This window comes from Gorilla gorilla, chromosome 3 (assembly GCF_029281585.2).
Source record: "Gorilla gorilla gorilla isolate KB3781 chromosome 3, NHGRI_mGorGor1-v2.1_pri, whole genome shotgun sequence".
Lineage (NCBI taxonomy): Eukaryota > Metazoa > Chordata > Mammalia > Primates > Hominidae > Gorilla > Gorilla gorilla.
In genome coordinates, this window is record NC_073227.2 from 24,294,555 (window position 1) to 24,322,216 (window position 27,662).

Consider the following 27,662-nt stretch of genomic DNA (forward strand, 5'->3'; position numbering starts at 1 on the left):
CTTTCTTCTGGGCCTGGGCCTGCGCACTCTGAAGCAGGACAGTATCTAATTCATTCCAGCAATGATGGCAGCAATGCCAGCAGCCACATCCAGGGTCCTGTTCTGGCAGCCACAGCCACCCACCCATCAGGGGTCCTGTGGCATGTCCTGGATTCCTAAGCCTGGCTAGCCAGCCTTGCTGCCACTTACCTAAGCCACCCAGGGACATCCCTTCAAGAAGTCCTTTTATATATACATATACATATATATATGTATATGTATACATATTTTTTTATTATACTTTAAGTTCTAGGGTACATGTGCACAATGTGCATGTTTGTTACATATGTATACATGTGCCATGTTGGTGTGCTGCACCTATTAACTTGTCATTTACATTAGGTATATCTCCTAATGCTATCCCTCCCCCCTCCCACCACCCCACAACAGGTCCCGGTGTGTGATGTTCCCCTTCCTGTGTCCAAGTGTTTTCATTGTTCAATTCCCAACAAATGGTGCTGGGAAACCTGGCTAGCCATATGTAGAAAGCTGAAACTGGATCCCTTCCTTACACCTTATACAAAAATTAATTCAAGATGGATTAAAAACTTAAATGTTAGACCTAAAACCATAAAATCCCTAGAAGAAAACCTAGGCAATACCATTCAGGACATAGGCATGGGCAAGGACCTCATGTCTAAAACACCAAAAGCAATGGCAACAAAAGCCAAAATTGACAAATGGGATCTAATTAAACTAAAAAGCTTCTGCAGAGCAAAAGAAACTACCATCAGAGTGAACAGGCAACTTACAGAATCCAAGAAGTCCTTTATCTGATAAAAACTACCCCCGACTCAGCTTCCACTGTTTTAACAAAGTATCCTGACCCTTAACAAATCTCAGAAATAGCTCTTTGCTCCCTGAAAAACCTATTTCCTTTATATTTTAAACAGTACCAACTTGGTTTAAAGTTTTCAGCTTGTCCTCTGATGCATTTGTTTACCTCATTGTACTAAAACACAAAGAAACTGTCTCGTATAAAAATCAGAAGGAAGTTTAGAAATCAGAAAGAAGTTTAGAAAAGTTTTGAAATCAGAAGTTTAGAAATCAGAAGGAAGTTTAGAAAAAAATTATGGAACACATGAAAAAAAACAAGAATAAACTAAAGGGCACTGTTGAATAGACAGACAACAGCAACAGTAAGGGGGCTCTGGTCCCCCTTACTAACTCTGCCAAGATGACAGTTGTTTGAATTCTCCAACCCTTCTTCTGCTCCTCTGTCAAAGGAGGATTTCGCATAGGGTTCGCAGGCTAGCCATCTAATAGGTAAAGCACCTGGCACGCAGCTGGAAGGCTATCTGGGGTCTGTCTGCTTCTGCTAGCATCAATACTCTGAGCTCAACTCCACCGGGGCTCCTAGGATAACCGGGACAGAGAGGACGGTGAGAAAAGAAAAATGAGTAACATCACACAAGTTGAATCCTATGAGGTTGACGATATTCACATCTTCCATCCAAAAAACCGACAATTTCTTATGATTCAACCCAACATATCGCAGCGGTTGTTCGTGTCGCGTGAGTCTCGGGGGGCACTCAAGAACTACGATCGTGCACTTGCTTTCTTAACAAAGAACAGCTGCCGCCCTCAGGAACTCCAGCAAACCTTTCTCCAGAAAGGTCAGTCGCCTCAGCGGGCTCCAGGAGCAACCTGTTGCAGAATGAAGCCTGGGGCGCCGGCTTCCCCGCCCTTTACCTCCAAACCACCTCCAGGCCAAGCCCCCTCCTGGCCTAGCTCCCTTCTGGGCGGAAGCCTCTCGCGAGCTGCGGGACACAAAAGAATGAGCGGCGGGGCGGGCGCGGGAAGCCAAGAGACTCCAGGAATTCGCAGCCGCGCAGGGGAGGGGGTTGCCGGAGTAACTTGGCTGCTCTGAGCGCGTCGGCGCCAGTTCCCCGCCGCGGCCCCTGTTGGGCACCGATCGGGGGCGATCTTGCCAGAGAGAAGGGGTTCTGGAGCTACTTCCTCCCTCCGATCCGACTCCCTGCCCCTCCAGACAGGGGCTTTCGGGGAAACTGATCCCGAGCCTCTGACTTTCCACAGCCGTGAAGCTCCTGGTCTGTCCACGCTCCTCTTTGTTGTCCGGTCGGCACGTTCTGGCAGGATGAGCCTTGAGCACCCCAGTTCTCCATCTAGCGATAGCCGCGGGTCCCCGCGCATGCAAGCAGAAGGGCCGTGGAGCGAGAGGCTGGGAGGGTGCTTCAAGCCAGGGGTGCATGCTTTCTCCCACGGACGCGGGGAGATGGCCTCGCTTTGTACCCCCATATCCCTACTCCGGCTGTGGTCGGCTGCACAGTGTTGGCCCATTTCCGCACTCAGCCAGGGAAGCTCAGCGCCTCACGTCCCCGGGGCCATCCCTAGAGTTTCCTTTACCGCAGATTCGTTCCCAAGACCCTGGCGAGTCTCACCTCGGTCACCGTTCTCCCCGAGAGCGAGTCCGAAGTCTCTGGGGCCCCGGTCCAGTTCGCACACTCACCTCCGACTCCCGCTCCGGAACCACGGCCGCCGGCTACCCCCACTCCCGCCCCCATCCCCAGTGGATGGAAAGAAGACCCAAGCGGGGCGTCGCGGGCCACCACTCAGACTAAAAAGTTTGGGTTGGCCGGGCACCGGGACCACCACGCTCTCCCCGCAGTCCCTCTGGCCCCCAGCCGCTGTCCGGGCCCGCACCACCTGCTGAGGGGCCAGGGAGGCGGCGCAGATGGCTAGGGTAAGGGGGGCGCAGAGCGAACCCGTCCACTCCTCACTGTACAACCCCAGTACAGTGGAAGGAGTGCGCTCAGCCCCGCGCCTGGTCAGCAGATGCCTCTCTCGCTCCGGGATGAGGACCCAGCTACTCACCGTGCACCCGGCTCCCGCTCCTGCTCCCGCCCTAGTCACCGCTGCCGCCGCCCTTCCCTTAGCTCGCCAGGCCCTGGCTCGTGAATTATTTATGACCCGGCTTCGGGGACCACCGCGACGGCTTTCGGAGAGCCCGCCCCCCACCGCCGGACGCGGAGGGGCTCAGGCGGCGCTGCGGCCGGACCCTCGGACGTGGCGGGAGGCAGGAGAAAGGCCCGGGTGCCCGGGGGGACCTGTTGCGGCTTCCTCTGTCCCGGACGGGGACCTAGGTATGGAGCCGCCGTAATGGGAAGGATTCCTTAAACATACTCACCGCGGCGGGAGAGCTGAGAGCATGGCCAGGTGCCGCGTGGGGATCTGCCTCAGTCACTTAAAGATCGCGAAGCCCGAGCCCTGGACGCACTCTGATTGGACCGGCTGAGCTGCTTCGCCACGTAGCCCTGGGGCGCCCACCAGCACCTGGACAGCATCCATTTCCTGTAGAGGTGCCTGCTCAACCCCCTGCACTCCCTTCTTGCAACGCTTGCGCCTCTTTTACCCCAGCAGAGTCCCTTACTTAGAATGCAGCTACCCTCCTAAAAACTCTCCTGTCTCATCCCGGCCGCATTAGACCCTTCTGTTGCCTAATCCCAATGCAATTTAAAAAAAACAAAAACAAAAAACAAAAAAACAAAATCATTTGGATCCTTAGTGTGCAGCAGTACCAATGCTAGTGGCTGAAGCGGTTGAAAAACAGCATAAAGCCATATTCGCTCCCAAGTGTACACACAGGCATCTGCTATAACGTGAAGCCACTGCAACTTCTTTTCTCACTGCCTATTGGTCTTCCCGCTCTGTGAGTTACAACTCACCCTCGGAGTCTTCACCTTGCTATTTAGCTGAGTGGTGGAAACCTGTCAGAAGTAATCACTCGGTGTCTAAGTGTCCTGACCAATTTGCACTTCACTCTTATTCACCACTTCTTATCTTGAATTGAGAATACTGTACTCTCCGGCAGGCAAAAAAAAGACTTAGGGAAGAAATGCACCTTCAGGATGGTGTCTAGCATACAGCAGGTGTTTAATACATGTTTGTGATATGGATAGACAGATGAAAGGATGGATGCACAAGCTACAAATGAATGATAGACAGGAACATTAAGTCAGTACCTTTTTCTTTTTACCCCAGAATCTAACATAAAACAGGTACTGGAAAATAAGCATTTTTTGTTTTTAATAGTTATATTGATCTTGAGTGTGTATATTTCTAGACAAGAAATGTTAGTTCAGAAAACTTCCAAAAAGTACACTAGGACATGGCAAGCTTAGATGGTTTGGCTCTGTGTCCCCATCCAAATCTCATATTGAATTATAATTCACTGGGAGAGGGACCTAGTGGGAGGTGATTGGATTATGAGGGCGGATTTCTCCCTTGCTGTTCTCATGATAGTGAGTGAGTTCTCAGGATATCTGATGATTTAAAAGTGTGTGGCACTTCCCCTTTGCTCGCTCTGTCTCTCCTGCTGCCATGTGAAGATGTGCTTGCTTTCCCTTCTTCCACCATAATTGTAAGTTTCCTGAAGCCTCTCTGGCCATGCCTACCGTACAGCCTCTGAAACCCAGTCTCAGGTAGTTCTTTATAGCAATGTGAGATCAAACTAATATGGGTGGAAAACAAATCTTCTAATCAGGGCAGATTTCCCCTCTGCAGCCCCTGCAGGTCAGAAGTTTCTGGTTGAACATCTGCTGGGGTCCCATAAACCTGCTCCTAGATAGCACTTTTAGGCTGGAGCTAGCAAAAGAGGTGAGTTCTCAAAGGAGTGGGTCCTGATCTCCGTCAAAGTTTGGTCCCGCCTCTTTTAATCACTGTGACTTTGGCTGCTTAATATTTCTCTGAGCCTCAGTTTCCTGGTCTGCAAAATGAAGACAATTATAACTCACAGGGCTCATTTTCATTCCTAATCATATCAACAACAATAGTATCAGTAGAAAGGGATGAAGCAAGATGGTCAAATAGAAGGTTTCACCACCCACCCCCCACCCCGGCCAGGAACACAATTTAACTGCTATCTACACACACAAAAAGCACCTTTATAAGAACCAAAAATCAGGTGAGTAACCACAATACCTGGTTTTAATTTCATATCACTGAAAGAGGCACTGAAGAAGCCAGGAAAGACAGTTTTGATTTGCCAATGCCGCCAGTCCTCCATCCCCCAGCAGCAGCAGCCTTGTGGCTTGGGAAAGGGAGAGTGCAGTGATTGTGAGACTTTGAATTGAACTCAGTACTGCTCTGTCATAGCAGAAAGCAAAACTAGGCTGAACTCAGCCAATTTCCCTCAGAGGAAATAGCCCATACCAGTGGTGAAAACTTGAGTTTCAGTAAAGTGCTCTGGGGCCCTAAATAACCTTAAAGGCAGCCTAGGCCACAAGGACAGCAACTCCTAAGCAAGCCCAAATGCTGAGCTCAGAGCCAGTAGACTTGGAGGGCATGCGACTTACTGAGACACCAGACAGGGGAGCTAAGGGAGTGCTTGTGACACCCCTACCCCAACCCCAGGTAGTGCTGTTAGTGGCTCTTCATCACTGCATGCCCTTTTCTAGCACTCATGCCTCTTTTACCCCAGCAGAGCTCTCTACTTGGAATGCAGCTACCCTCCTAAAAATGCTCCTCTCTCAAAAACTCTCAGCCACATTAGACCCTTCTGTTGCCTAATCCCAATGCAGTTAAAAACAAAAATAATAATTTGGATCCTTAGTGTCTGCATCAGTCCCAATGCTAGTGGCTGGAGTGATTAAAAACAGCACGAAGAGACCCACTCCTTCTGCTTGAAGAGAAGAGGGGGAAGAGTAAAGAGGACTTTGTTATCTTGAATATCAGTTTAGCTACAGTAGGACAGGGCATCAGTCAGAGTCATCAGACCCCCATCCCAGGTCCTAACTTGTGGATAACATTTCTAGACACATCCTGGGCCAGAAGGGAAACTGCTGCCTTGAAGCGAAAGAAACAGTCTGGGCAGGACCCATCACCTGTTGGCTAAAGAGCCCTTGGGTTCTCAATAGCCAGAAGCAATACCCAGGTAGTACACTGTGGTTCTTGGGTGTGACTCTGAGATCTGCTGGTTTCAGGTGAGACCCAGTATATTCCCAACTGTAGTGGCTAATGTGAGAGACTCCTTCTGCTTTTCAGCAGAAGGAAAAGTAAAGAGGATGTTTTCCTTCCCCTTAGGTACCAGCTCAGCCACAGGGAGGTAGAGTACTAAGCAGGCTCCTGGGGTGGTCTTCAATGCCCAGACACAAATGAATATCCAAAAGCTTCCAGACCACCCAGGAAAACATGACCTCACCAAACAAACTAAATAAGTCCCCAGGGAACAACCCTGGAGAAATAGAGATATGTGATCTTTCAGACAGAGAATTCAAAATCAATATCTTGAAGAAACTCAGAGAAAATTAAGATAACACAGAGAAAGAATTCAGAATTCTATCAGATAAATTTAACAAAGATATTGAAATAATTTTAAAGAATCAAATAGAAATTCTCAAGTTTAAAAATGCAACTGACATACTGAAGAATGCATCAGAGTCTTTCAATAGCAGAATTGATTAAGGAGAAGAAATAGTGCACTTTTAAAGACAGGCTATTCGAAAATACAGTCAGAGAAGACAAAGAAAAAAGAATAAAAAATAATGAAGCATGCCTACAAGATCTAGAAAATTACCTAAAAAAGCAAATCTAAGAGTTACTGGCCTTAAAGACAAGGTCGAGAAAGAGATGGGGTAGAAAGATTATTCAAAGGGATAATATCAGAGAACCACTCAAACCTATAGAAAAGTATCAATATCCAAATACAAGAATTGTATAGAACACCTAGCAGATAAACCCAAAGATGACTACTCCAAGGCATGCAATAATCAAATTCCCACAGGTCTAGGATAAGAGGATCCTAAAAGCAGCAAAAGAAAAGAAAGAATTAACAAACAATGGAGCTACAATACATCTGGCAGCAGACTATTCAGTGGAAACCAGACAGCCCAGGAGAGAGTGGCGTGACATACTTAAGCTGCTGGAGGGAAAAAACTTTTACCCTAGAATAATATGTACAGCAAAAATATTCTTCAAACATGAAGGAGAAATAAAGACTTTCTCAGACAAACAAAAGCGGAGGGATTTCATCAACACCAGACCTGTCCTACAAGAAATGCTACAAGGAGTTATTCAATCTGAAAGAAAAGGATGTTAATAAGCAATAAGAAATCATCTGAAGATATAAAACTCCCTGGTAATCGTAAGTACACAGAAAAACACCGAATGTTATAACACTGTAACTGTGGTGTGTAAACTACTCTTATCTTAAGTAGAAAGACTAAATGATGAACCAATCAAAAATAATAACTACGACAACTTGTCAAGACATAGACAGCACAATAAAATATAAGGAGAAACAACAAAGAGTTTAGAAGCAAGGGGAGGAAGTTAAGGTGTAGAGCTCTTATTAGTTTTCTTTGTTTATGTAATCAGTGTTAAGTAATTACTAACATAAAATAGTGGGTTATAAGAAGATAGTATTTGCAAGGCTCACGAGAACTTCAAGTCAAAGAAACACAATGAATACACAAAAATAAAAAGCAAGCTATTAAATCATACCACCAGAGAAAATTACCTTTGCTAAAAGGAAGACAGGGAGAAATGAAAGAAGGAAGAGAAGACCCCAAAACAACCAAAAAGCAAATAAAGAGCAGGAGTAAGTCCTTACTTATCAATAATAATATTGAATTAAATGGACTAAACTCTGCAATCAAAAGACATAGAGTGGGCGAATGGATTAAAAAATAAGACCCATTGGTCTATTGCCTACAATAAACATATGTGACCTATAATGACACAAATAGACTGAAAATAAGGAACATAAAAAGATATTCCAAGCCAATGGAAACCAAAAAAAGAGCAGGAGTAGCTATATTTATATCAGACAAAACAGACTTCAAAACAAAAACTATAAGAAGAGACAAAGGTCATCATATAATGAGAAAAGGCTCAATTCAGTAAGAGGATCTAACAATTGTAAATGTATATGCACCAAACCCTTGAGCATCTAGACATATAAGGCAAATATTATTAGAGCTAAAGAGACTGATAGACCTCAACACAATAACAGCTGGAGAGTTCAACATCCCACTTTCAGCTTTGGACAGATCTTCTAGACAGAAAATCAACAAAGAAACATCAGACTTAATCTGCACTGTAGAATGAGCCTCATAGATATTTACAGAACATTTCATCTGATGCCTGCAGAATAGACATTCTTTTCTGCAACACATGGATCATTCTCAAGGATAAACCATATGTTAGGTCAAATCAAGTCTTAAGACATTTTTTAAAAACCTGAAATAGCATCAAGCATCTTCCCTGACTACAGTGGAATAAAACTAGAAATCAATAACAAGAATGATTTTGGGGACAGATACCACATTTACCCTTATGCCTTATTACACATTGCATGCCTGTACCAAAATATCTCACATAACCCATAAATATATGCACCTACTCTGTATTCACAAAAATTTTAAATTAAAAAAAAAAACGGAAGTAGTGAGAGTAACACCCACACTTAATGAGCATTTACTATGAATGAGGCGCTGGGCCCAGTGCTTTAAATGAATTACTTTATGTAACCTTAGCAACAACAGCAGTTTGAGATCATATTATCTCTATCATAAAGATAAGGCTAAAATAGGTTCAGTAACCTGAGGTCACCAAGGGAGTAAGTCAAGCGCTAAATTTGAACTCAGATCTGGCCCATGATCACCAATGCACCAGAAGATAACATAAAACCTTTTCAGGCCACTGCCACATTGGATTGAAATGGGTGGCTATCTGCCTTACGGTAGGGCACCGAACGCTTCAACTGTTTTCACCCATTTCCATACCATATCCCAACATCTCCACCTGGACCACTGTGGTTGTTCAATAAGTGAGTGAATTAATAATAAACATAGAACACAATATTATGACCTAGTCTGGGCAGCCTTTTGCAGGCAGTGACAAGACCTAATTATTTGTTCCATTCAATTTCACTTGGAACTCTCATTCTACAATCCAGCAATTTAGCTCAACTGAATGCCTATGTCATTTGTTACATGCAAGGCTAGAGGGTGAGATGTTTATTCCGATACACACACTCAGAGTCATTAGATGCAAAAGCTTAGATGTCCCTTTCTGAAATTACTGCTCATTTTTCCTGCCCAGATGAAATCTAATCATGAAATAGCATGATGTTCTAGAAAGAGAACTGGACTGAGAGCCAGGAGATTCATTCAGGCTCCATCAGCTGCCAACATGGGCCGTGGTAAGTCAGTAACCTTCCTGAGCCTTACACTCCTCATCAGCACAATAGCCGTGCTCAGTGACCACATGGGCTAGTGGCTGAGGAAAGGTTTTAGTTTTTTTTCTCTGAGTCACTAAGACTAAAACAAAATAGGTTTGTGCTCAAATTATTCCAATTAACCTAATAATTTCTACCATGAATAACCATGCTTTAAAAAAAAATTATGTGTTTGTATAACCAACAAACATGGCAGCATATGACCCTGAAAGAAAGAGAGCTGTGTCATCTCATCACATGCTGCTGTGTTCTCTTAAGCCTGAAATTTGTGTACGAGATAGTCAAGGAGAGAGGGAGAAGAAAGGAGAAGAGGAAGGAGAAAGAGAGAGAGGGGGATTGAATAGCTTCATGCAAGCCACAGTTGTCCTGTAAATATTTAACTTCATGAGTTCCTGTTCCTCTGGTCTTTTTGTTTTTTTTTTTCCTCCCTTGCTCTGCACTTGGATACCAAAATAGCATTGCTGGTGTTTAATAACCAAAAGCCACGAAAACATTCTTCTTGTACTTCAAGCACCTTCAGGTATGATTCGTAACTTGTCATCAAGCCCATTCCACACTAACTCAAAGGCAGAGGAAGAAAACTTCAATCCAGCTTGAACAAAGAGGAGGAAAGGGCAAGATGGAGCCTCAGAGCTTGGATTCGGAATGTGAAAGCTGGGGAGCAGTTGGAAAACTCAGTCACACGTTGGTGGGGGCTGTGAAGAGTAGTTTTATCTTCCACGAGTCAAAATCTGGTTTTCAATGATCATTTCAAATAAAGTTCTCATCTCTAGAGCCAGCTTTCATCTGGGCGTTTCCCTCTGACATCATTTTTAATATGCGCCGACTCCAATGGGACTTTGTAACTTACCTTTAGTAACCATGTGGAAAAAAGGAGAGCAGCACAAAAAGCATCCGGGTACTTTCTCTCACTTGCTCCAGGAAGGGGAGATTCCATCCACCGAAGTGCTATGGAGGGATTGCTGAAGGGGGCAGCCAGAATTCCATAATTTCTGATTCTATAGTTGTCAATTTTTATCATAATCCATAAAAGGTTCACCCAACAACTTAAAATTTATAGAACAGCAAAACATATGTCAATGATAAGCAATGTTTTACCTTTCTGGGAATAATTACTATGACTAGCTTTCTCTAAAGACTTATTAATTTGCCCTTATTCCCATCATCATCTGAAAGTACGTATCAAGCATCTGTTAGTCATTCCATCAGTAATATTCACTCTGCACCTATTATAGGTCGGAGTTAGGGACTCTAGTTACTGAAATGACCTCTGGCCCAGAACGTACATATGAAAATAAACTTTTTATCAAATGTTGTCTTTTTTTCATACTGACCCCTTGCGTATTTACCCCATGTGAAACATTTTTCTTAAAAGCAGTCTCTGCAAAATTCTCTTCTGCTTCATATTTTATCTGCTACCTGAGCTACAATCAGATAATTATTTTAAACCCAGAAAATCTCATGCTAATTCAAGCACTATTCCTTTTTGCCAGAGCAATCAAAGTGTTAAATTATAGTGCCAGCCAGCCACTTACATAGAGAAGGGAAAAAGAATAGCAATTTTTATATAGTGGGAAAACCATGGGATGTGAAGGTCAAACAAACCTGGGAATGGGTCCTAGCTCTGCTATTCCATTCATTCTCTCATTCATTCACTTACTCATGCATTCAACAGATGTTGATTGTGTCATTTCTGCAGGACAGACTGAGCAAAGAGATATGGCAGAGAAGAAAACAAAGCCCCCTGCCCTCCCAGAGATTATCATCTTACAGAGGAGAGCACTAAACCAGCCACCAAATCTATAGGCATGTCACTGTATAGCCTTAAATAAGTTCACCTTAAATACTTCACCTCTCTGAATTTCAGTCTCCTCACCTATAAAATAGAGGTCTTGCAAAGATTAAATGAGGTTATATATGTGTAATACCTGGCACACAGTAGGCAATAAACGGTAGCTATTATTTCTGCTCTATTTCTTTGTCAAACTCTCTGTCACTCCCACCACATCCCCTTTTTAAAAATTTTTCCAGTTTCCTAAATTAATAGTACAGGGCTATTGAATCCACAAGCTAAATCTTCATTTCACAAATATTTACATATTACATCTTGAGGATTTGGAAGGTTCCAGGCTAGAAAGATCTAAGGAGCTGGAAATATGCTGTAAGCCTGTAAGCGGGACCATCTAAGGGAATTACTCTCTATAATTACCCTCTAGGAATTACTGGAGTCTCGAAAGGTGAGTGCCTTGATTGTATTTCGATTGGCTAGGCTATATTTCAATTGGCTAGGCTATATTACAATTCTGCAAGAGTAGAAGTTAAATTTTAGAAGACCGATAGCAATGCTAATGAATGTTCTCCAGGAGGTATCAATTCATCTCTACCCTGTAGAAAAGACCCCAAACATAGAATTTTATTGCCCTATAGGATACTGAAAAGTTTTACATCTATTAGAAAATATTCATTTCAGGGGGCGGAGCAAGATGATCACATAGAAACCTCCACTGATCACCACGGGAACACCGCATTTTAACAACTATCTGCATATGGAAAAGCACCTTCATGAGAACCAAAAATCAGGTAAGCAATCACAGTGCCTGGTTTTAACTACCTATCACTAAAAGAGGCACTGAAGAGGGTAGTAAAGACATCTTGAATCACTTATGCCACCCCTCAACATCCCTCAGAAGCAGCCATGTAGCATGGAGAGAGAATCTGTACATGGGGGAGAGAGAGCACAGTGGCTGGGGGCTTTGCATTGATCTCAGTGCTGCAAAGAGCAAGAGCGGAGAGGAAAACCATGCTGAACTCAGCCTGCGCCTACCCACAGAGGGAGAATTTGGATCAGACCTAGTCAGAGGGGAAGTGCCCATCCCAGCAGTTGGAAATTGAGTTTCTAGGAGAGCATTGCTACTGCAGGCTAAAGTGCTCTGGGGTTCCACGTGAACTTGAAAGGCAGTCTAGGGCACAAGGACTGCAATTTTTAGGCAAGTCCTGATGCTGTGCTGGACTTAGAGACAGTGGACTAGGGTAGAGCATGACCTAGTGAGACACCAGGTAGAGTGGCAGGGGGAGTGCTTGCTCCACCCCTCTCTCAATCCCAGGCAGCATAGCTCACAGCAACAAAAGTGACTCTCCTTCTGTTTGAGGACAGGAGAGTGAAGAGTAAAGAGGATTTTGTCTTGGATCTTGGATACCAACTCAGCCACAGTAGGACAGGGCAGTGGGCAGAGTTGTGAGGCCCCCATATCAGGCTCTAGCTCCCACAGGACTTTTCTAGAAACACCCTGAGCCAGGAGGGAACATGCTGCCTTGAGGGGAAGAATCCAGCCCTGGCAGGATTCCTCACCTGTTGATTAAAGAACTCATGGGCCCTTAATAACCAACAGCGATATACAGGTAGAAAACTTGCTTCTTGTGTGAGACTCTGAGATGTCCTGGCTTCAGGTATCAGCTAGGTCACAGTAGAGGAGAGCACCAAACAGGCTCTTTGGGTACCTGAGTCCAGGCCCAGGCACTTGGACAGCATTTATAGACCTGCCATGGGCCAGATGAAAGCCCACTGCCCTAATGGGCAGTATTCACCACAAGCTGAATGAAAAGCCCTGGGCCTTAAGTGAACATCACTGGTGGCCTGGCAGAGCTCCTTGTGGGCCAGTGGTGGTGGTGGCCACAAGGAGAGGTTGATCTGCCTCTGAAAACAGGAAGGAAGAGGGAGAAGGACTTTGTCTCATGGTTTGAGTACCAGTTTAGCTACATTAGAATAGAGCACCAGATAGATTACTAAGGTTTTTGATCCAATCCCTGGCTCCAAGACAGTATCTGTGGACCCACCCAGGGCCTGAGGGAGCTCGTTGCCCTGAAGTAAAGGACACAAACAAGGCTAACTTCACCAGCTCCTGATTGTAGAGCCCTACGGCCTTGATTAAACATAGATGGTAGCCAGGTAGTGGTTACATTAGGCAGTGGACAAGACCCAGTGCAGTCTCAGTGGTGGTGGCCACAGGAGTGCTTGTGTCACACCATCCCCAATATCCAGGCAGGTCAGCACAGAGAGAGAGAGAGAGAGAAAGAAAGAGACTCCATTTGCTTGGGAAAAAGTAAGGAAAGAGAACAAGAGTCCCTGCATGGTAATCCAGAGAATTCTTCCAGATCTTATACAAGACTACCAAGGTGGTACCTCTACAAGTCTGCAAGAATCATAACATTACTGGGCATGAGACCCAAGTCACTTTGAATAACTGGAAAGCATTCCCAAGAAGGATGGGCACAAACAAGCCCAGAATATGAGGACTACAATAAAAACCTAACTCTTTGATTTTCAGACACCAGTGAACATCCACAAGCATCCAGACCATCTAGGAAAACATGACCTCATTAAACAAACTAAATAAGGCCTCAGGGAACAACCCTGGAGATACAGAGATATGTGACCTTTCAGACAGAGAATTCAAAATAACTGTCTTGAGGAAACTCAAAGAAAATTAAGATAACGTGGAGAAGGAGTTCAGAATTCTATCAGATAAATTTAAGAAAGACATTGAAATAATTTAAAAGAATCAAGCAGAAATTTTCAGTTTAAAAATGCAATTGTCATACCAAAGAATGCATCAGAGTCTTTCCACAGCAGAATTGATCAAGGAGAAGAAAGAAATCGTGAACTTGAAGACAGGCTATTTGAAAACACACAGAGGAGACAAAAGAATAAAGAATAAAAAACAATGTGTAACTGCCCAAATTTGTAACCACCCAAGGGGTTCACCTTGCCTGCTACCTAGATAGAACTGATTTATCAAGACAGGGGAATTGCAATAAAGAGTAATTCACAGAGAGCTGGCTGTGCTAGAGTCTGGAGTTCTATTACTACTCAAATTAGTCTCTCCAAGCACTTGAGGATCCAAATTTTTAAGGATAATTTCATGAGTAGGGGCCAGTGAGTTGAGAGTGCTGATTGATTGGGTCAGATATGAAATCATAGAGAGTCAAAGCTGTCCTCTTGCATGGAGTCAGTTCCTGGGTGGGGACCACCAGATCAGATGAGCACTTATATTGATCTGGCTGGGTGGTACCAGCTGATCCATCAAGTGCAGGGTCCGCAAAATATCTCCAGCACTGATCTTAAGTTTTACAACAGTAATATGATCCCCAGGAGCAATCTGAGGAGAGTCAGAATCTTTTTTTTTTTTTTTTTGAGACAGAGTCTCGCTCTGTCACCCAGGATGGAATGCAGTGGTGTGATCTCAGCTCACTGCAACCCCCGCCTCCTGGATTCAAGCAATTCTCCTGCCTCAGCCTCCTGAGTAGCTGGGATTACAGACGTGTGCCACCATGCTGGGCTAATTTTTGTATTTTTATTAGAGACGGGGTTTCACCATGTTGGTCAGGCAGGAGGCTCAGAATCTTTTAGCCTCCAGATACATGACTGCTAAACCATAATTGCTAATCTTTTGGCTAATTTGTTGTCCTACAAGGTCAGTATAGTCCCCAGGCAAGAAGGGTTTGGTTTTGGGAAAGGGTTGTTATTGTCTCTGTTTCAAAATATAAACTAAGTTTCTCCCAAAGTTAGTTCGGCCTATGCCCAGGAATGAACAAAGACAACTTGGAGGTTAAAAGCAAGATGGAGTTAGGTCAGATCTCTTTCACTGTCTCAGTTATAATTTTGCAATGGTGGTTTTAAATGAAGTATGCCTACAAGATCTAGAAAATTACCTAAAAAAGACAACCTAAGAGTTATTGGCCTTAAAGAGGAGGTAGAGAAAGAAATAGGGGTAGAAAGATTATTCAGAGGGATAATATCAGAGAACTATCCAAACCTATAAAAAGGTATCAGTATCAAAGTGTAAGAATGTTAGAGAACACCAAGCAGATTTAACCCTGAGAAGAGTCCCTCAAGGCATAATCAAACTCCCAAAGGCCAAGGACAAAGAATCCTAAAAGCAGTAAGAGAAAAGAAACAAATAACAGACAATGAAGTTCCAATACATCTGGCAGCAAGCTTTTCAGTGGAAACCGGACAGGCCAGGAGAGAATGGCATGACATATTTAAAGTGGTGAAAGTAAAAAACTTATACTCTAGAACAGTATACACAGCAAAAATATTCTTACAGCATGAAGGAGTAATAAAGACTTTCCCAGGCAAACAAGTGCTGAGGAATTTCATCAACATCAGATCTGTCCTACAATAAATGCTAAAGACTTCAATCTGAAAGAAAAGGACATTAATGAGCAATAAGAAAAATCATCTGAAGATACCAAACTCACTGGTAATAGTAAGTGCACAAATAACACGGAATATTATAACACTGTAACTGTGGTATATTAAGTACTCTTAAGTAGAAAGACTAAATGATGACTAAATAAAAAATAATAACTACCACAACTTTTCAAGACATAGACAGACAATGAGATATAAAGAGAAACAAAAACTTATAAAGCAGGGGGATGAAGTTAAGGTGTAGAGTTTTTATTAATTTTCTTTCTGCCTGTTTGTTTGTTTATACAATCAGTGTTAAATTGTCACTAGTTTAAAATAATGGGTAATAAGACAGTATTTGCAAGCCTCGTGGTAACTTCAAATCAAAAAACATACAACAGATTCACAAAAAATAAAAAGAAAGGAATTAAATCACTAGAGAAAACTGTCTTCACTAAAAGGAAGACAGAAAGGAAGGAAAGAAGGAAGAACGACCAAAAAAACAAAAAACAAAACAAAACAAAACAACAGACAGCAAATAAGAAAATTGCAGGAGTAAGTCCTTACTTATCAACAATAATGTTGAATGTAAATTGAGTAAAATCTCCAATAAAAAGTTATAGAATGGCTAAATGGATTTTTTAAAAAGATCCAAGAGTCTGTTACCTATGAGAAACACACTTGACTTATAAAGATACTCATAGACTGAAAATAAAGGGATAAAAAAAGGTATTCCATGCCAATGCAAACCAAAAAAGAGCAAGAGTAGCTATACTCATAGCAGACAAAATAGGTTTCAAGACAAATACTATAAGAAGAGACAAAGAAGGTCACTATATAATGATAAAGGAATCAATTCAGCAAAGGATAAGACAATTATAAATATATCTGTATGTACCCAACACTGGAGCACTGAGATATATAAAGTGAATATTATTAGAGCCATAGACCTCAATACTATAATAGCTGGAGACTACAACATCCCACTTTCAGCACTGGACACATCTGCCAGACGGAATATCGACAAAAAAACCATCGTACTTAATCTGCACTAGAGAACAAATGAACTTTATAGATATTTACAGAACATTTCATGCAATGGCTGAAGAATATACATTTTTTCCTCAGCATATGGATCATTCTCAAGGATAAATCATATGTTAGGTTACAAAACAAATCTTAAAACACTAAAAAAAAAAACCCTTGAAATAATATCAAGCATCATCTCTGACCACAGTGGAATAAAACTAGCAATCAATAACAAAAAGACTTTTGGAAACTATACAAACACATGGAAATTAAACAATATGCTCTGGAATGGCCAGTGGGTCCATGAAGAAATTAAGAAGGAAGTTGAAAATTTTTTTGAAACAAATGACAATGGAAACACAACATACCAAAACCTATGGGATACAGTGAAAGCAGTACTAAGAGGGAAATTTATTGCCATAAGTGTCTATATCAAAAAAAGAAGAAAAACTTCAAATAACCTAACAATGCCTCTTAGCTAGAAAAGCAAGAGCAAACCAAACCCAACATTAGCAGAAGAAAATCAGTAATAAAGATTACAGCAGAAATAAATATAATTGAAATGAAGAAAACAATACAAAAGATCAACAAAAATAAAAAGTTGGCTTTTTGAAAAGATAATCAAAATGAACAAATCTTTAGCCAGACTAAGAAAAAAAAGAGAAGACTGAAATACATAAAATCAGAGACGAAAAAGGAGACATTACAACTGATACTGCAGAAATTCTAAAGATCATTAGTTGCTGCTATAAGCAACTATATGCCAATAAATTGGAAAACCTAGAGGAAATGAACAAATTCCTAGACACATAAAACTTATCAACATTAAGCCAGGAAGAAATCCAAAGCCTGAAAAGACCAATAACAAGTAACAAGACAGAAGCTGTAATAAAAACTCGCCCAGTAAAGAAAAGCCCAGGACCCAGTGGCTTCACTGCCAAACATTTAAATAACTAATACTAATCCCACTCAGGCTATTCTGAAAAGTAGATGAGGAGGGAATACTTTCTTTTTTTTTTTTTGAAATCTCAAATTCGAATTTATTAAATTGGGTCAAAAATTGATGCCCTAATGTAGTCTACAGATTTTTTTTTCTGTGTTTGACCATTACAGCATTAACTTATGAAGAATAAGAATGAGAATTAAGGGGAGGTTGGGAGAGGAGCAGAAGGTGGAGGAGAAAAGAATTAGAAGAAAAGGAAGTTAGAATAGATTTAGGCATTGTCAAGTTTACCACATACCACAGGCCCCACTATTGTCCTAAGTGTGGACTCTACCTATTACTGGCTACCTCAAGGCATTTGAATTACCCATTCTCTGTACTTACTATACTCTGTAATAGAAGGGGATAAACCATAAACTAATTTGTTCCCTCATTTCGTTGGTACTTTTTTTTTTTTTTTTTTTTTTTATCGATCATTCTTGGGTGTTTCTCGCAGAGGGGGATTTGGCAGGGTCATAGGATAATAGTGGAGGGAAGGTCAGCAGATAAACAAGTGAACAAAGTTCTCTGGTTTTCCTAGGCAGAGGACCCTGCGGCCTTCTGCAGTGTTTGTGTCCCTGGGTACTTGAGATTAGGGAGTGGTGATGACTCTTAACGAGCATGCTGCCTTCAAGCATCTGTTTAACAAAGCACATCTTGCACCGCCCTTAATCCATTCAACCCTGAGTGGATACAGCACATGTTTCAGAGAGCACAGGGTTGGGGGTAAGGTCACAGATCAACAGGATCCCAAGGCAGAAGAATTTTTCTTAGTACAGAACAAAATGAGAAGTCTCCCATGTCTACCTCTTTCTACACAGACACGGCAACCATCCGATTTCTCAATCTTTTCCCCACCTTTCCCCCCTTTCTATTCCACAAAACCGCCATTGTCATCATGGCCCGTTCTGGTGTTGGGGTCATGGTGTTGGGTACACCTCCCAGACGGGGTGGTGGCCAGGCAGAGGGGCTCCTCACTTCCCAGTAGGGGCGGCCGGGCAGAGGCGCCCCTCACCTCCCGGACAGGGCGGCTGGCCGGGCGGGGGGCTGACCCCCCCACCTCCCTCCCAGACGGGGCGGCTGGCCTGGCGGGGGCTGACCCCCCCACCTCCCTCCCGGACGAGGTGGCTGCCGGGTGGAGACGCTCCTCACTTCCCAGACGGGGTGGCTGCCGGGCAGAGGGGCTCCTCACTTCTCAGACGGGGCGGTTGCCAGGCAGAGGGTCTCCTCACTTCTCAGACGGGGCAGCCGGGCAGAGACGCTCCTCACATCCCGGACGGGGCGGCAGGGCAGAGGTGCTCCCCACATCTCAGACGATGGGCGGCCGGGCAGAGACGCTCCTCACTTCCGAGATGTGATGGCGGCCGGGAAGAGGCGCTCCTTACTTCCCAGATGGGATGGCGGCCGGGCAGAGACGCTCCTCACTTTCCAGACTGGGCAGCCAGGCAGAGGGGCTCCTCACATCCCAGACGATGGGCAGCCAGGCGGAGATGCTCCTCACTTCCCAGACGGGGTGGCGGCCGGGCAGAGGCTGCAATCTCGGCACTTTGGGAGACCAAGGCAGGCGGCTGGGAGGTGGTTGTAGCGAGCTGAGATCACGCCACTGCACTCCAGCCTGGGCGCCATTGAGCACTGAGTTAACGAGACTCCGTCTGCAATCCCAGCACCTCGGGAGGCTGAGGCTGGCAGATCACTCGCGGTTAGGAGCTGGAGACCAGCCCGGCTGACACAGCGAAACCCCGTCTCCACCAAAAAATACGAAAACCAGTCAGGCGTGGTGGCGCGCGCCTGCAATCGCAGGCACTCTGCAGGCTGAGGCAGGAGAATCAGGCAGGGAGGTTGCAGCGAGCTGAGATGGCAGCAGTACAGTCCAGCTTCCGCTCGGCTTCAGAGGGAGACCGTGGAAAGAGAGGGAGAGGGAGACCGTGGGGAGAGGGAGAGGGAGAGGGAGAGGGAGAGGGAGACGGAGAGGGAGAGGGAGAGGGAGAGGGAGAGGGGAATACTTTCAAACTCATTCTATGAGGCCAGTATTATTCTGATACCAAAACCAGACAAAGACACATCAAAAAAGAAAACTACAGGCCAATATTATTGGCAAATATTGATGCACAAATTCTCAACAAAATACTAACAAACCAAATTCAACAATACATTAAAAAGATCATTTATCATGACCAAGTGTGATTTATCCCAGAGTTGCAAGAATAATTCAACATACACGAATCATTCAATGTGATACATCATCATATCAACAGAATGAAAGACAAAAACCACATGATCATTTCAATTGCTGATGAAAATCATTTGATAAAATTCAACACTGTTTTGTGATTTTAAAAAAAACCTTTAAAAAACTGGAAATAGAAGAAACATACCTTAACATAATAAAAGCCATATACAACAGACCCACAACTAGTGTCAGACTGAATGGGGATAAACTGAAAGCTTTTCCTCTAAGATCTGGAACAAAAGAAGGATGTATATTTTCACCACTGTTATTCAACATAGTACTGGAAGTCCTAGCTAGATTAATCAGACAAGAGAAAGAAATAAAGGGCATCCAAATTGGAAAGGAAGAAGTCAAGTTATCTGATTTTCAGATGATAGGATCTTTGGAAAAACCTAAAGACTCCACTAAAAAACTATTAGAACAGATAAACAAATTCAGTAAAGTTGCAAAACAAAATCAACGTACAAAAATTAGTCACATTTCTATATACTAATACTGAACAATCTGAAAAGGAAATTCAAAAAATGATTCTATTTACAACAGCCAGAAACAAAAATTAAATTCCTAGGAATTAACAAAAGAAGTAAAGGCTCTCTACAGTGAAAACTATAAAACACTGATTAAGAAGTGGAAAATAGCACACAAAAAATGGAAGATAATCCATGTTCATGGATTGAAAGAATCAATATTGTTAAAATGTTCATGCTACCCAAAGCAATCTACAGATCCAATGCAATCTCTATTAAAATATGAATTACATTCTTCAAAGAAATAGAAAAAAAATCCTAAAATTTATATGGAACCACAAAAGACTCAGAATAGCCAAAACTAGCCTGAGCAAAAAGAACAAAACTGGAGGCATTACATTACCTGATTTCAAATTATACTACAGAGATATAGTAACCAAAATGGCATGGTACTGGCACAAAAATGGACACACAGACCACTGAAACAGAATAGAGAATTTAGAAACAAGCCCATATACCTAAAGTGAACTTGTTTTTAACAAAGATTCCAAGAACAGACACTGCAGAAACGACAGTCCCTTCAATAAATGGTGCTGAAAAAACTAGATATCCATATGCGGAAGAATGAAACTAAACCCATATCTCTGGCCATACACAAAAATCAAATAAAAATAAATTAAATACGTAAATCTAAGACCTCAAGCTATTAAACTACTATAAGAAAACATTGGAGAAACTCTCCAGGATATGGGATTAGGCAAAGATTTCTTCTTCTTTTTTTTTTCTGAGACAGTGTCTTGCTCTGTCACCCAGGTTGGAGTGCAGTAGCGCGATCTCGGCTCACTGCAAGCTCCGCCTCCCGGGTTCACGCCATTCTGCCTCAGCCTCCGGGGTAGCTGGGACTACAGGCGCCCGCCACGACGCCCGGCTAATGTTTTGTACAAATGTTGACAAAATATCCATCCTCAGAATTTAAATAGAACTCCCCTGCCCATGAAGATCAAGACCAGGGAGCATTAAGGCAGGTTTGGCTGGATGGAGTATATTCGCAGAAGCTGTGCTTGGAGAGTGAATAAAATAGTGAGATTGCCTAATGCTTTCCAACCTGGGTTTAATAGCATCCCTAGATTCAACCCCATGAGTGGCAACATCTCTCACTCCCGACTGTGACAACCAAATATGTTCAAAACCTAGGGTTTGATTTTTCATCGGGCGGATGGAAGAGTTGAGGTACAGAGAATACGTGATTTGCCCATAGTCACGGAAGGGGCAGACCAGTGCTCAAAGCTCTCAGAATCCTCATCGGGACCCTTCCTACTACAACACAGAAGAGAAGGTTTGTACTGCCCAAGAAGGTTTGTACTGTACAGAGAGAAAGAAAAGGCTTTTGTGGGAAACTTGGACTTCACTATGGTGGGTAATTAAGCTTCTAATCATACAGACCTCTTAGTTGTACACCCTGACAGCCAAGACAGCAAGAGTAAGAAGTTGATAACGACGACGCTGGGGAGTTCTCACATTTATGCCGTATCACCCCCAGTGACAGCTTGCCCCAGAACAATTACAAAGTGAACTGTTTCAGGGATTGTACTCGCCTCCTTGTATTCCTCACTTGGACGTTTGCAGCACACGGGGCTGGATGCTTGTTACGAATGTAGCCCAGCACTTGCCAAAACTCCAAATTTTACTCATAAGTTTGATTGAGCATAGAAGCACTTAGAAAAAAGAACAGAAGGACTATTAATAAAATATCCTATGGACTGAATGAGAAATTGCTTAGCAGATGATAGCCTTCAATAAATCCCAGAGGAAAGCAGAGGCAATAAAGTGAAATTATAAGCTCTTTAAGCAGACAAATAAATGTAGCAACAGCAAAAGTTGTCTAAAAGATAAATGAAATATATCCACGGGGCAGTTTTTTGTCCTTGTTGCTGCCATTTGTCGACTATCTACCATTTCTCAGGCATGGCGTGAAGTAGTTTCCATACATCCTGTTATTTAATTAAACCCTCATAGGGTGCTGTTTTTATCCCCATTTTCCAGAGAAAGAAATTGAAGTTTGCAGAGCCAGGCTCTACACTGTTATTTCTATAGTAAGAGGAGCAGTAGAGCAGTTACCCTTTGTCCAGGAAACCATTGCTCTAGTCACCTTACACACACATTTCATTTAATGTTTAAGATAATCCTAGGAAGCAGGTACTATCCAGCAAACTAAATAGAAGCACACTGAGTAACTGTTATGCACCAGGATGGTGCAAGGTGGTGGGAATACACCAGTAAACAGTCCCTGCCCTCACAGAACTCACAGTTTGGAAAGAAAAGTAGGCATTAACAAACACTTTCAGATGCGGTGAGTGTTACATACGCGGGCGTATCCATAAATGTTATGAAACTATATAAAATGATGTCTGTATTCATTTCCTGGGGCTGCCATAACAAAGTACCACAGACTGGGGGGTTTAAACAACAGAAATGTATTGTCTCACCGTCTGGAGGCCAAAATCAAAGTGTTAGCAGTGCTGGCTCCTCCTCAAAGTGGTGAGGGAGAATCTGCTCCAGGATTCTCTCCTAGCTTTTCGTAGCCCCAGATGTTCCTTGGTTTTTAGATGGAATTCTCCCTATGTCTGGCCATCGTCTTCCTTGTGTACATGTCTGTCTCTGTATCCATGTTTCCCTCTTTATAAAAGCACACCAGTCAGAATAGATTAGGGTCCACCCTCATGACCTCATCTTAACTTGCTCATCTGCAATGACCCTATTTCCAAATAAAGTCACATTCACAGGTACTGGCATTGGGACTCTAATATCTTTTAGGGATACATAATTCAACCAGTAACAGTGTCATTATTATAGATGGAGTAACTGATGCTCGGAGAAATTGACCTGTCTAAGGTCACCCAGCTGACAAGTGGTAGAAGTGCAATTCTGACTTGGGTCTGACCAGTCCTGGAGGCCAAACCTTTAACAACTATGCTAAACCAGCTATCAAGAAGACAAGTCTTAAAGTGCTTCAGAAATTCTTGCTCAGTGATTACCTCTGTGAGACACAAAATCATTCATTCTTTCATTCATCCAACAGTTATGGAGCATCTACAGTGTGCCCATGCCAGGCTTGGTGCTAGCATTTGGGACCTATCCATGAAAAAAACAATAATCCCTGACCTCAACATTTACACACAGTCGCTAGAAGTTGATAAGTGCTCTAAAAATAGAGAAGAAAAGAATGAAGGAGAGAGCCTTGGAAGCATTACAGCAGGGCTCACTGAGAAAGGATTTTGGGTTGAGTCCTGCACGGGATGAGGAGTGAGCCAGGTGGTGAGGACAGAGGACAACCAAAGCCAGGCCCTAAGGCAGGAGCAGGCCTGGCCTGTTCAAAGAGCTCCCAAGAGGCCAGATGAAGTAACTGAGTGTGGATAACTGGCAGAAAAGACCTGCTTGCTCAAAGTCAAAGCCAATCAATGGCTAATGTGTTTTCAAATCCCACCTCCTGCTTCCAAGATGGAAGGCCTTACCGTGAAAATACAGATGGTGATGTTCAGACCTAGGGCTGGAAGTAAAGACATTTTCTCGAGGAGCTTTCAGTGAGCATTTGGTCTGTGACAGCCTGGCTCTCTCCTTGACACTTACGGACATAGAGGTGACTTCAACCCCAGCCCCAGAAACTTTTTGTTTGGACCTGGCTGCTTACACACTGTAGGTACTCAATTAAACTCTATTAAATGGCAAATAATGATAGTGGTTAGCAAAATGCAAAAGGAACAACAACAAAAGAAACCTGGATCTATCTGAATGTGACAAAGTAATGATCATAAGCCTAAGGAAACAAGGCCTTGGAAAACTGAGCTGAGGTTAGAGGATTTTAGAGATTAACTGAGTTACAAATTTGCAGAAGGTTAACATTTTTATGCATGTCATTCTGCATGTTTCAGGAGCCATTTAATACTGCCAAGAAGTACTAAAATGCATAGACCTAAAAAAAAGGATTTGTTCCTTTCAGAGATACCTAATTTGAAGATGGGTTAAAAAAAGAAAACAAAGTAAGTAAAATTAACATTGAATTCTAAGGAAAAATTCCCTGGTAAGGAGACCTAGAGATGGAAGGAATGCTAATGAACATTGTAAGGGTACACTGAAGTCAAATTTAAGTCAGTAAAATTATTAAAGCTGGGTAATAGGTATCAGGGGTCTGTTTGGTGCAGGTTTGAAATTTCCCATCATAAAAAGGTAAAAAGAAAAGGGAAGAAAAAAAGTTAATGGCTGGAATGCTGGAAAATGGAGGTGGCACCAGAGCCCCTTGTATTAGTCCATTTTCCTACTGCTATGAAGAAATACCTAAGACTGCGCGATTTATAAAGAAAAAGAGGTTTAGTGGACTCACAATTCCACATGGCTAGGGAAGCAAAGGTATGTCTTACATGGCAGCAGGCAAGAAAGCGTGTTCAGAACTGGCCTGCATAAAACCATCAGATCTCATGAGACTCATTCACTATCATGAGAACAGCACAGGAAAAACCCATCCCCATGATTCAATTATCTCCCTTCAGATCCCTCTTATGACAAGAGGGAATTATGGGATCTACAATTCAAGATGAGATTTGGGTGGGGACACAGCCAAACCATATCACTTCTCAACAAGCTGTAGGGAGGGTGTGCTGGAAGCAGGGTGCAAACCCAAGGGCTGGGTGAATCCAGAGTAAAGACCAGAGTCAGCAAGCAAGCAGAGTGTTGTCATTGATATGCTCAGCCATTTTCATCACATGAAGTCTTATGGAAGGAAAATGTCAAATACTCAAAGGCTTAATAAATAAGGGACGGCTTTTATTGGCCAGACAGCAACAGGGTCTCTGGGGTAGACCAACTTGGGTTCAAATCTGATTCTGACACATCTAACTCCATATGTCATCTTGAACTTCTTATACTTAACCTTCTACGAGCCTCCATTTCCTCACCTGTAAAGTAGAACTAATAATGGTAGCACTGCTGGGTGGGTGTCATGAGTCTCACATGAGACAAGGCATGCATGGCACCTGCACAGCAGAGGGTTCCAGTAAGAGTTGGTGCTCTCCTCCTGACCACTCAACCTCTGATTGTATTTAGGGCAGCACAAGGATCCTTCCTTAGAAGGATCATTGCTCCCTGCCATCCTACAGGTCTATAACTGGTTAGAGAAACCAGATAATGTAATATCATAAAGATGCTAGAGGCACGGATCATAGCGCAGCTCTGACTCCACCCCAATCCCACCCCTGAGAGAGGCAGCTCTTTGGTAAAATTGTGCAGGGAAGTACAAAAGGGCCTCAGTCTCCCCACAGCTTGTCCTCACAATAAAACACAGTCCAAATGCATCCTAGATGGGGCCAAATACATTCCTAAAAGTGAAACCAATTTAGTATTTTCCTTCTGCCATTTAAAAAAAATACAAGTTTGTTCCTTCTCCAGAGTTCTCTATTTTAATTAATAACTTCAGTCTCCCAAGAGGAAAATTCAGCCTCATCTATGGTATTCGTCATGTGGATCCAACCATGCAACCTCTTTTCTTGCTGGGGGCCCCCCATTTGTGTAGAGTAGCAGTGGGACACAGCTACTCACTTTTCACCGCAAAAACCTAACAATCGTCGTTCCATGCACCTGTCACACACCCAAGCATGACCCTTTCAAGGCCTGGCTCGTTGGCCACTTCTGCCTGGGACTTTGTCCCTGGAGTGTGTGATGCAGGACATGAGGCCAATCAGACATCAGAGTAGCGGCAGGGGTGGTGGTGTGGGTGGTGCCAGGTGCCAGCAGTGGTGTCCTGATCAGGCTGTACCTGACATGGAGTGCTGATTCCAAACTGCAGCCTCCTGACAGGGCCAGGAGCCATCCAATACCCTTTGAATATATTCCTCTTCTGAGTATGATTAGCCAGAGTTGGCTGCTGGTGATCCCTGATTGATTAACACATCACCTTCAACATTGCCCTCATCTTCCTTTTGTAATCCATCCCCTCCTCTACAGTCTCATGGTGGCAGTGCTAACTCAGCCACTCATGTACTGTGTGGACTCATCATACTCCGTGTACTGTGTAAAGTCCCCCAAAGTCCCAGCTCATTGCTCACTCACTGGGATTAAGGGGAGGCAAGTGATTTGCCATGCAAGTACAGGTTCAGATCCTGCCTGTATGTTAAATTCGAGGCATGTGTATCATGGAGCTTGAGGCATAAATACGGATTTTTAAAATATTGCATTAAGTATTATTTACTATAATTAATGAGCTGTTTGGGAATGCCCTTAAATTTTGTGTTGGCCCTTGAGTGACTATGCAATACTGACCAAGACCATAGCTCATCCACACGCTTCCCTTCCTTCACTAAACAAACTCTTCAGAGCATTGCTTTGCATCCAACTGTACTAGGCTGTAAGGATGCAGAGGTAATTAACACCAAGTCAGGCCTTCAAGAATGTCATTTGTCTAGTGGGGGGGAACAAATCAATGCCACTTTGAATTCTACATGCACCAATAAAGGGAGAGTACAAGATAAGCATGCCCATAAGGCAGGAAGTCTCAGTTCAACCCCATATGAAACCTTCCAGAAAATGTTTCCCAGGGCTGTGATGCTCCAGCTAACTCATTAGAATGAAAAGTGTGTCCGATGAAGAACAAGGCTAAGAGGAGAGGTGCCCTGGGCAGAGGAGTTAGCACACACAGGCGTGTCCAGATTCAGTCAGTGGTATGGTGGGGCTGGATCGTGTGGGCTGGGACATAATGTTGGTAAAACATGAATAATGGTAGAGGAATCTAGAGCAGTAAGTTGGAGGGGCTTGGGATGTGGAGGCACTCACATGCCATGCTGAGGAATTAGGACCATCTGAAGGCAATGGGGAGACATTGAGGATTGTAGAGGAAGAAATGCTTGACATTAGCTGTAAGAAGATTACCCCAGAAGGAGGGTTGGGGAGGAGAAAGGTGTGGGGAGAGAGGAGCCTGACAGGAGTCACCCAGATGGGTACTCAGGGCTGGTTCATGGGCTTGGCATTTTGGAATAATCCATTAGGTTTAACCTCTTCTTGTGCTGCTTCTTTCCCCCTAGTTGCTGGCAAGCAAAGTGCAACTATTATATGTAGCAACTGTCCACTGGCCTCAACAACCTGGGTCTACAAAATAAGGTCTCTTTTACATTTACATCCCAGCTAGAAAGACGCCACGCCCTGCCCTCCTCCTGCCTCAGCAGGAAATCAAGTGCCTCTTACAGCACCTATGCAGCATTTCTGGGGGTCCCCCACCACTCAGGGCCTGACATGTTCTTAGGCTCTAGCTCTGATGGTCATGGCCAACAAAGCCACCTGATGAGGCCCCTCCACTGCCCCTGCTGACCGAGCCCATCCTGAGACACCAACCTCCCTGCCACTGCTATCTTCAGATTCTTCCAGAGCCCTCAAAACTTGGAGCTCCAGGGACTGCTGCATAGATCTTGGGAGAACGGCCTTCTCCCCCAAGCGGGGCTGTAATTCGGACTTCAAAATGGCTATGCACATTCCTAGAAATT

The 27,662-nt window shown here is 43.5% G+C and overlaps 1 protein-coding gene across 19 annotated transcripts in view; it reads right to left on the reverse strand.

Moving 5' to 3' along the window:
* Positions 1–27,662, reverse strand: part of PROM1 (prominin 1) — a 151,802-nt gene that overhangs the window by 112,305 nt on the left and 11,835 nt on the right. For 3 of the 19 annotated variants that reach the window (XM_055385707.2, XM_055385703.2, XM_019025818.4), the window contains exon 1: positions 2,875–2,955. The exons of 2 other annotated variants lie outside the window; for them this stretch is intronic. The gene's annotated coding sequence lies outside the window, so the exon portion shown is untranslated. Of the gene's footprint in view, positions 1–2,509; positions 2,823–2,874; positions 3,015–3,187; positions 3,687–27,662 lie in introns of those variants that run through there. 14 more of the 19 variants (XM_055385706.2, XM_055385702.2, XM_031010328.3 and 11 more) reach the window with 13 other exon arrangements.